Raw genomic sequence first — 8,734 nt, 5'->3', positions numbered from 1 at the left:
TGTATACCAAGATTACACACTTTTGTAGTCTATGTTCCGTATCACCGTTATTCTCTAGACAGATTGAGCTGATCTGTGGTTTCACCAGAAATAAAGACTAACTGTTCAGGTTTTTCCATAATCTTCATGTCGTTTAGTTTTATGATTTTAAAATTACTTTTCCTAACTTAAAAAGCTTTTCCGGGAGGGGGTCCTAGGCACTTTGAAAGCATCATTTATTTTCATCTTTGAGATGTGGAGCAATAGGCAACCAGTACTAGCTCCCCGTGGTCGCCCTGAGCGCCCCGCGCCTCCCCTCCCTCGGCCGGTTACCGCACACGGTCCCCGCCAACCCTGGGTTAGTTCTCGGACGCGCCGCCAGGGGTCAGCGCAGGCTCGGCGGCGGGCTCTGGCTTCCCACAATGCACCGGACGCTGGGGTCCCGAGGTGACCGAGCTGCGGCTGCGGCGGCCGAGCCCCGAGGGTTTGCGGGCGGCCGAGGGGCGGGGCGTCCAGGGGGCGGGGCGCTATAGGGGCGGGGCGCTATAGGGGCGGGGCCAGAGCCTCAGCTCTGGCCTCGGTCGCCCGCCGCTGCGCCTCTTCTGCGGGCAGCGCCCGGTCTCCGGTCGCGTGCTTCCCGGCCTCGGAGACCTGTCCACCTGGCGCTGTAGCAAGGTAGTGGGGGGGCTCTTCCGGGCCATCCTGTTTTTTCTTGGTGGTGGGGTGGGCTGTGAAATCTTAGTTGTTGCCAACCGGAGAAGCGCTAACGTTGCTAAAATTTAGGGATGGAGCAACCAGTTTCGCTCGGAAGAATTTATTTAAAACTCTTGTTTCATGTCCCATTGTCCCGGTGCCCTCCAGTCTCCGCTGGGCTTTGGGAAGCCTGATTTGGGGTGCCCGTGCCAGGGTAATTTCAAGCTCTAGGTTCATCTTTCCTGCCTTATGTTGGGATGCTAACTAGCGGGTGGGGTTAGAACGCGTGAGAACTTTTATGGGTGTAGGCTGGTTTCTTCAGATGTGTGCCTATGTAAAGACTCCTGAAAAACTAGGTGTACTTGGTGTGGGTAGGGATCCTGAGTCCTCGCTGTTTCAGGGAGTTAGAGGCGTCTGTCTCGTGCCCGCCTCCACCACCATGTAGCCACCAGGAGGTAGCAATCCTGGTATCTAAGCCAGTGGGTGCCCTCAAATTCTACACCCCAGGACACTGCTTCCTAACGGTCCGTGCCGCCACACCCCGGAGCTCCTCAGCACAGCTGACCCTCGTTTGGAGATCCCAGCTTTTCAAAAAAGTAAAGTTTGGTAGAAAGCGCTGGAATATGCGGGCAACTGGGGCAGCTTAAGCTTGTTGGAAGTCTGTCGTCCTCAGCCTGTTTCTTGGTCACACTGCATGGCTCAACCCATTTGGTCTGCTTCCTGTTACCCAGTGCTCCCCTTGGTAAAAATGCCAATCTGAAGTAATCCCAATGTGAAACCTGCAAGTCTAAAGTGACTCCACCTTTCCCCTCTTCTAAAGGCTTAGAAAAGCACCTAAGTGCCCTGATCCCTATCTTCAGTGCAAAATAAATCATAGTTTTAAAGGTTTATTTTTCTTTAAAACCCTCACCCAGTAAATATCAACTGGTTGATTTTACTTGTGAAATCCAAGCAGTTTCATTTATTGGTTAGTGATAAAGATCGTGACTAGGAAAACCATCTAAATGATATATTCTTCAGATGCCCGTAATTAACCAAGTAGCCGATAATAAAAGGCAGATGGGAAATCAAGTAAGCTTGGGTCTAAAACATTTCTGCCTCTAAGAAGTTTGGAAAAATAAACTTTCCTTCTTAAAGTAGAAGGAACACAGATCCCCCCACCTTTTTTTTAGACTAGCCAGACCTCTTAATTTGAGATAATTAAAAATAAGAAAGCTCTTTCAAACTGCTAGCACCTCACCTGTGTCCACCCAAAGAAAGAAGGTAAGTCTAGGAGTTGTTAGGATTCTAAATCTTTAAGTAGAAATTCTTAATGATCCTTAACACCATGTCTGGGTACGTTCCTCCAGAAGTGTCAGTTCTCCATCAAATATAAAATTATGAATTTCTCACTATATATAATGTTTTCTACTTGGAAAATATTTTCCATATCTAGCATTAACATTTACTTAAAAGCATTGTGTATTTGTGAGTAAAATGATACAAATCTTCAAAAGGTTAAAAGCAAGGGAAAAAAAAGTTCTTAGCTAGTCTACATTAGTGATTCTCACCCTGAGGTCCTCAGTTAGTGGCAATAAACCCTAGAGATAAAAATCAAAATCTGGGGAAACTTCCTTGGTGGTTCAGTGGTTAAGAATCTACCTTGCAGTGTAGGGGAGGCAAGTTTGATCCTTGGGAGAGCTAAGATCCTACATGCTCTAGAGCAACTAAGACTGAGCACCACAGCTACTGAACTTACTTGATGCAGCCAAATAAATAAATTTTAAAAATTCAATAATAAAATCAAAAGTCATTAATAATTAATTAATTAATAATTGCCAACACCTGTAAGAGCTAGAGTGCACCATTTGAAGCTTAAAAGAAGCTGATTAATGGTGGCTCAGGTGGTAAAGTATCCCCCTACAGTGCAGGAGAGATAGGTTCAATCCCTGGGTTGGAAAGATCCCCTGGAGAAGGAAATGGCAACCCATTCCAGTATTCTTGCCTGGGAAATCCCATGGACAGAAGGAGCCTGGAGGGCTATAGTCCATGGGGTTGCAGAGTCAATAACCTCAGATATGCAGATGACACCCTGCTTATGGCAGAAAGCGAAGAACTAAAGAGCCTCTTGATGAAATTCACTTTCACAGAGGAGAGTGAAAAAATTGCCTTAAAGCTCAACATTCAGAAAACTGAGATCGTGGCATCCGTTCCCACCACTTCGTGGCAAATAGATGGGGAAACAGTGGGAGACTTTATTTTTGGGGGCTCCAAAATCACTGCAGATGGTGATTGCAGCCATGAAATTAAAAGACGCTTACTCCTTGGAAGGAAAGTTATGACCAAGAATATTAGACAGCATATTAAAAAGCAGAGACGTTACTTTGCCAACAAAGGTCCACCTAGTCAAGGCTATGGTTTTTCCAGTGCTCATGAATGGATGTGAGAGTTGGACTATATAGAAAGCTGAGCACCGAAGAATCGATGCTTTTGAACTGTGGTATTGGAGAAGACTCTTGAGAGTCCCTTGGACTGCAAGGAGATCCAACCAGTCCATCCTAAAGGAAATCAGTCCTGAATATTCATTGGAAGGACTGATGTTGAAGCTGAAACTCCAATACTTTGGCCACCTGATGGGAAGAGCTGACTCATTTGAAAAGACCCTGATGCTGGGAAAGATTGAAGGCAGGAGGAGAAGGGGACGACAGAGGATGAGATGGTTGGATGGCATCACCGACTCAATAGACATAAGTTTGAGTAAGCTCTGGGAGTTGGTGATGGACAGGGAGGCCTGGCGTGCTGCAGTCCGTGGGGTTGCAAAGAGTCGGACATGACTGAGCGACTAAACTAAATGCCAGAGTGTTCTTATTGTTTTCATGCACTGATGAGAAATAGCGTTGGGATGACTTCTTATCAGGGGTCATGTCATCATGACTATGAATGTAGAGATCAGAATATTTCTCAGATGCTGAGAAAAGGAAAGCATCTCTCAGAACTGTGCAGACTTGAGGAACTCAAAAGTACCTTGAAAGTACCCTTTGGTTTCCATCCATGATTAACATACTCAAGAGTTAATTATGTGTGAACTATTTCAACTTTCGTACAATAAAAACACCACCCTGTTTTTATAGTCATCTATTTGTTCAGTAAACATCCTGGCACTGTGCTAAGACCGGAAATGCAGAGATGAGTCATCTAAACCCCTGACTTTGAGTAGCTGATCTAGTTGGAGAAATCAACCCACAGATGGTTATAATGAGGCCTGTGCTTGGAATGGTGATAGATCTCTGTTCCTGGTGCCGTGGGCCTCGAATCTAGTCTGGTGGAGCCAGAAAAGGTCTGGAAATGTCAGAAATTAGTAATTAAAGGATGACTGGCTTTAGCTAGGATTGGAGGAAGGGTGCTCTAGGTGAGGGGGACAAGCATTAAGAAGACTATGGGGGTGGGACTTCCCTGGTATTCCAGCAGCTAAGACTTAGTGCTCCCAATGCAGGGAACTAGGGTTTGATCCCTAGTCTCATGCCACAACTAAGAGTTTGCATGTCCCAACTAAAGATACCACATGCCACAACTAAGACCAGGTGCAGCCAAAGAAATTCTGGGTAAGGGGCAAGATGAGAGAAATAGACTGAAGAAAGAAAGGCCTGGCGAGGATAAAGGGTCAAAACCTAAGTGGGAGGGGCAGGAACCTGTCAGCTTTAGAGAGTTCACTCTGAATCTGTAGTGGAGGAGGGACTCAAGAGGCCAGGGGGCAGGAAGCTGTAGCAAAAGAAAGAAATGAGGAGAGCTTAGCATCTGTAGAATGCATGACTCTTTGTGGCTCTGTCATCTGTTACTTTGGTTTTCACAACTACCCTTTGCAGTCAGTAAGGTGAGATTCACATCTTCATTTTTCTTTTCTTTCTTTTTATCTTTAAAAATATTTATTTGGCCATGCGAATTCTTAGTTGCAGCATGCGAATTCTTAGTTGAGGCATGTGGGATCTAGTTCCCAGAGCAGGGATTGAACCCAGGCCGTCTGCATTGCGAGCACAGAGTCTTAGCCACTGAAACCACCTGGGAAGTCCCTACATCTTCATTTTCTAAATTCTTACCTCACTGCTTTGTGCCTCATCCCTGACCCTTATAAAAAAACCCTGTAAATTAAGTATTATTGACCCACTTTACAGAAGTGGATATGGAGACAGGGTCAGGCTCAGACCCAGGCCCAGTGTGGAAAGCAGGGCTTATTCCAAACAGCAGGTGGGTCCTTCTCCTCTAGAGAATGAGGAAGACAGCCTTCTGGGCAGATCTGCATCTGGGCAGCATCTCTCAGGAATCAGCTTGGCAAAAGGACTGCCGTGCCCAGCTCCTTAAGTGCTTCCATCTCTGCATTTAAAAGTCTCGTTGGACAAAACAGTGTGGTGGCTCCTCAAAACAATAAATGTAGAGTTACCATGTGATTCAGCAATTCCGCTTCTGGGCGTACACCCAAAAGAAGTGAATGCAGGGACTCGGATACTTGTACACTTGTGTTCATAGCAGCGTTATTCACAATAGTCAAAAAGTGGAAACAACTCAGGTGTCCATTGATAGAAGAATGGGTAAACAAAATGTGGTCTGTACCTACAGTGAAGCATTATTCAGTCTTACAAGGAAGGAAATTCTGACACAGGCTACAACATGGATTAACTTCGAGGACATCATGTTCAGTGCATTAAGCCAATCACAAAAGGGAGAATACTGTGTGATGCTACTTAGACAGTCAGGCTCATAGAGACAGAAAGTGGAATGGTGGTTGCCACGACAGGCAAAGTGGGGATAGGAAGTTGCTATTTAATGGGTAGAGAGTTTCAGTTTGGGAAGATGTAAACAGTTCTGGCAATGGATGGTGGCGATGGCTGCACAGCAATGTGAATGTACTTAATGACTCTGAACCGTCCACTTACAAAAGGATGCAATGGTCAATTGTACGTGTATTTTGCAAAAAAAAATTTAAAAAGTCTCATTGATCAAGTGACTTGTCCGGAGTCACTGAGCAAAGCAAAAACATGGCCACTGCCAGACAGCCATGCCTGGTCATTATAAGGAAGCTCTTTGGGCAGACGGAGGTGTGATCTGGCTTTCTTTTTAAGCAGAAAGAGAAATCAAGTTTTGCACTGTTATCTCACTTACTGCAGCAAGTTTGTAGGACTCCAATCCTTGAAGAAATCTGGGTGCTTAGAACTTGGGATTTGCTTGCTGGCTTTGTCTAGGTATCAAGATGGGAAGCCGGTGATAAATGTGAGTTTGTTGATTGCTTCATTCATTCAATATTGAATATGTGAGGGCCTTCATTGTGTCAAAATCCCTCTCCAGTTTCCAACGTTTCTGTCTAGCAGTCAGCATCTGCCAGCTGTGTTCTCAGTGCTCTGCCAGTTTCCCTTGGACATAAAGTCCTAAGTTACATAAACCTTTGTTGATTCTTGGAAAGATCAATAGGGGAACAGGTAGAGCTGGAGGGGAGGTGATTTGAGGTGAAGTGGGAGGTGCCAGATGCCTAAGAGAGTTGAGATTCTAATGAAGAAGCTGCTGAGCCCTAGATGAGTCTCCTGAGGTGTATCCAGGGGCTGCAGATGCAGAAGCGGTGAGTCCAGCTAATGGACCTCGCCCCTGGTATAGGCCAAGCGTGGGCATTGCCTATGTATTGTTGGTTTACAGCATTGTGCTAATTTCTGCTGTACAGCAGGATGACTCAGTTACACACACTCAGTCGTGTCCAACTCTTTGTGACACCATGGACTGTAGCCCACCAGGCTCCTCTGTCCTTAGAATTCTCCAGGCAAGAATACTGGAGTGGCTCCGACATAAATCACAGCAGGATCCTCCATGACCCACCTCCCAGAATATTGGAAATAAAAGCAAAAATAAACAAATGGGACCTAATTAAAATTAAAAGCTTTTGCACAACAAAGGAAACTATAAACAAGGTGAAAAGACAGCCTTCAGAATGGGAGAAAATAATAGCAAATGAAGCAACAGACAAACAATTAATCTCAAAAATATACAAGCAACTTCTGCAGCTGTATTCCCGAAAAATAAACGACCCGATCAAAAAATGGGCCAAAGAACTAAACAGACATTTCTCCAAAGAAGACATACAGATGGCTAACAAACACATGAAAAGATGCTCAACATCACTCATTATTAGAGAAATGCAAATCAAAACCTCAATGAGGTATCATTTCACACCAGTCAGAATGGCTGCTATCCAAAAGTCTACAAGCAATAAATGCTGGAGAGGGTGTGGAGAAAAGGGAACCCTCTTACACTGTTGGTGGGAATGCAAACTAGTACAGCCACTATGGAGAACAGTGTGGAGATTCCTTAAAAAACTGGGAATAGAACTGCCATATGACCCAGCAATCCCACTGCTGGGCATATACACCGAGGAAACCAGAATTGAAAGAGACGCGTGTACCCCAATGTTCATCGCAGCACTGTTTACAATAGCCAGGACATGGAAGCAACCTAGATGTCCATCAGCAGACGAATGGATAAGGAAGCTGTGGTACATATACACAATGGAATATTACTCAGCCATTAAAAAAAATACATTTGAATCGGTTCTACTGAGATGGATGAAACTGGAGCCCATTATACAGAGTGAAGTAAGCCAGAAAGAAAAACAACAATACAGTATACTAATGCATATATATGGAATTTGAAAGATGGTAACGATAACCCTATATGCGAGACAGAATAAGAGACACAGATGCATGGAACAATTTTATGGACTCTGAGGGAGAAGGTGAGGGTGGGACGTTCTGGGAGAATGGCATTGAGACATGTGTATTGTCATATGTGAAACAGAGCACCACTCCATGTTCGATGCATGTGACAAGGGCTCAGGGCCGGGGCAATGGGATGATCCAGAAGGATGGGATGGGGAGGGAGGTGGGTGGGGGGTCCGGGAAGGGGAACACATGTAAACCCATGGCTGATTCATGTCAATGTATGGCAAAAACTATTACAATATTGTAAAGTAATTAGCCCCCAACTAAAATAAATAAATTTATTAAAAAAAAAAAAAAAAAAGAATACTGGAGTGGGTTGCCATTTCCTTCTCCAGGGGATCTTCCCAACCCAAGGATCAAGCCCAGGTCTCCTGGCATTGGCAGGTCAGGCGGATTCTTTACCATCTGACCCGCCAGGGAAGCCCAGTTACACACATATATACATTCTTTTTTAATACTCTTTTCCATTATGGTTTACCCCAGGAGATTAGATATAGTTTCCTGTGCTGTATAGTAGGAGCTTTTTGTCTATCCATTCTAAATGTAATAGTTTGCATCTACTAACCCCAAACTCCTAGCTCCTCCTTCTCCCTCCCCCGACCCTTGGCAACCACAAGTCTGTTCTCTATGTACGTGAGTCTATTTCTGCTTTGTAGCTAGGTTTGTTTGTGCCATATTTTAGATTTCACATATAAGTGATATCATATGGTATTTATCTTTTACTTTCTGCCTTACTTCACTTAATATGATAATCTCTAGGTCTATCCATGTTGTTGCAAATGGCATTATTTTGTTCTTTTCTATGGCTGAGTAGTATTCCATTGTATCTGTGTACCACATTTTCTTCATCCATTCATCTGTTGATGGACATTTAGGTTGTTTCCGTGTCTTGGCTATTATGAATAGTCCTGCTATGAACACTGGGGTACATGTCTCTTTGAATTATAATTTTATCTGGGTATATGCCCAGGAGTGCGGTTGCTGGATCCATATGGTAATTACATTTTTAGTTTTCTGAGGAACCTCCATCCTGTTTTCCATAGTGATTGCACCAACTTGCATTCCCACCAACAGTGTAAGAGGATTTCCTTTTCTCCACACCCTCTCCTGCATTTGTTATTTGTAGGCTTTTTAATGATGGCCATTCTGACCAGTGTGAGGTAGTATCTCATTGTAGTTCTGATTTTCATTTCTTTGTTAGTGATGTTGAGCATCTTTTCATGTGCCTATTGTGTGCTAAGTCACTTCAGTAGTGTCTGACTCTTTGCAACCCTGTGGACTATAAAACCTACCAGGCTCTTCTGTCCGTGGGATTCTCCAGGCAAGAA

At 44.3% G+C, this 8,734-nt stretch overlaps 1 protein-coding gene across 1 annotated transcript in view; it reads left to right on the top strand.

Annotated features, from left to right (window-relative positions):
- The first annotated feature begins 423 nt into the window (after positions 1–423).
- The window catches only part of EXTL3 (exostosin like glycosyltransferase 3), a 142,396-nt gene continuing 134,085 nt past the window's right edge, over positions 424–8,734 (top strand). Inside the window, exon 1 of the mRNA XM_081496134.1 lies at positions 424–654. The gene's annotated coding sequence lies outside the window, so the exon portion shown is untranslated. The remainder of the gene's footprint in view (positions 655–8,734) is intronic.

Source organism: Giraffa tippelskirchi, chromosome 1 (assembly GCF_054371585.1).
Source record: "Giraffa tippelskirchi isolate mGirTip1 chromosome 1, T2T-mGirTip1v1.2.pri, whole genome shotgun sequence".
Taxonomy (NCBI): Eukaryota; Metazoa; Chordata; class Mammalia; order Artiodactyla; family Giraffidae; genus Giraffa; species Giraffa tippelskirchi.
This window is presented reverse-complemented; position numbering and strand designations above follow the sequence as displayed.